The 2126-nt window shown below is 38.1% G+C and overlaps 1 pseudogene; it reads left to right on the forward strand.

Annotated features, from left to right (window-relative positions):
- Nucleotides 1-1007: 1007 nt before the first annotated feature.
- LOC120522241 lies at nucleotides 1008-1184 on the forward strand (annotated as a pseudogene).
- Nucleotides 1185-2126: the final 942 nt, after the last annotated feature.

Raw genomic sequence — 2126 nt, forward strand, 5'->3', positions numbered from 1 at the left:
CAAGCGTCACAAAAGCAGGCTCAATGTTCATGGGTACAGTGTTCAAGCATAGATGGATGGCTTCCCTCTTCTTTTAATCCTAATTCCCAGTGTGTAGAATACGCTGCTGTAATCAGGGTTTCCTGCTAGTAGTCCAGTGAAACCTTACTCTGGTACCATAAAGCATACAATAAACTAATTATGGAGAAAGCAATCAGCGAGGATGTGCATGCCTTAAGTGTATTATTAGGCTAAGACTGAATTAACAGCAGTTTAGGCAGGAGCAGGACCAGGAGAAGAGATGTATGGAAACAAGCTTAGCTCAAAAGGGAGAGACAAAATATTATCGTCAGAGCCAAAACGTTAAACAAGAATAACATCAGAACAAAAGGATCAAAGACAAAGAAGCTGAATTTCTCGGGTTAAGGAAATGTCATCGAAACTGAATTGTTAACTTGTTCTGTCAATGATGTCAGATCCACTATCTCCGAGGCAAACAGTTGACGCAAATTAAAATAACAAAATGGCTGTATTCCTAAGTAAAACGAAATAGCATTGGAAACAGAGCAAAATAATACTTTATGTAACTTTACATGCTTACTGACAACAAAAACAGAAGTCATAATTAGTGTTATAAAGCAACAATAAGGTATTTCTTGTATAGTCCACAACCACACAAGGATTTCCTCAATGGGCTTCAACAGAAACTTTTTCTTGATAGCCCCCCAGCCTTCACTCCCTAAGAAGACAAGAATAATAAACTCCCCAAAAAAACTTTTGTAGGGGCAGAAAAAAAGGAAGGCAATTCAGAGAAAAACTCCCTTCCAGGTAGGTTGAATTTCAAAAAATGGGATAAATACACCACACAAAGAGAACACAAGTACTTCACAGAGCTAGATGGTCAATCTATCATGGCCACCTCAGAAATACAATAGGGAAAACTACAAGGCAAAATGTAAGAATCGGTTTTACCACTCACAAAATACTGAACTATCACATATAGTATAAGTAGATACATATAGTATAAGGCCGCTTCTCTGCCTTTTGGCTAAGATCAAATGCAGTATCTGTTCTTATCAGTTTAAAATCTGATACGTCCCCTATCTGGGGACCATATATTAAATTGATTTTTGGAACAGGGAGATGGAATAGAGGCTTGCTCCGTATCTATCTATCTTTCCCCTTGGGATTAATAAAGTATCTATCTATCTATCTATCTATCTATCTATCTATCTATCTATCTATCTATCTATCTATCTATCTATCTATCTATCTATCTATCTATCTATCTATCATAAGGATACAGATTTATTCAAATACATCAAAAGCAAATTAGAAACTAATTAATAAAACTAATAAACAATATCTATCAGTCACCTAATTGCAGAACCACGACCACATTGTAGAAAAGGAGTCAAACAAGCCAGACACAGTCAGATTCCTGGAGACCTCGGCCTAGCTGTCTCCCTTCTTCAGTATTTCGATAGAAATTATCTGTATAGCACATAACAAAAAGCCTTGTATTAATAATAAATCATTTCATAACTTACGTAGAAACATAATCTGCAAAGAAAAGCCAAACCACCTTGTACTTCCTGGTCAGGTGAGGGAACAGAGTCCATCCAGCCTGGGATGCCAATCCATCGACTCTATTAGTCATGTTGCTAAAAAAAAAACATGATTATTTTGGCCTGGGGCGGAGATTAAAGATGGATCCAGTGGTGGACTTTAGAACAATACCCATCTGCAGGGTAAATGGTGCCCACCACCCTTTAGGTCAGTTGTTCCTGTAGACAAAGATGAACTGCTTGACTGCACTGTGATGCACCTCTGTGTAAAACATGGCTGACAGAGGCATAAGAGTGCAGATCTAGAAGAGCCAGCATATCTGCTATGTGAACCAGTGTAGTGCACCTGCAGTGGGGGTCCAGCAAGTGGGCTTGTTGAAACAGAATAGACACGAATGACTGTAAATAAAGGAGGGCAGAGTCACACAGCTACAGACAGGTCAGGAAAAGGGTTCTAATAAGAGATTGATTAGAATAAGCAAGTAAGAATTTCTTTCAACTCCGTATGCATGGCAATAAAGACCACATAAACCTAATAGAAGAGACATAACAAGAAGGTAAAACAAAAATATTAGTCAA

This window comes from Polypterus senegalus, unplaced genomic scaffold, assembly GCF_016835505.1.
Source record: "Polypterus senegalus isolate Bchr_013 unplaced genomic scaffold, ASM1683550v1 scaffold_5291, whole genome shotgun sequence".
Taxonomy (NCBI): Eukaryota; Metazoa; Chordata; class Cladistia; order Polypteriformes; family Polypteridae; genus Polypterus; species Polypterus senegalus.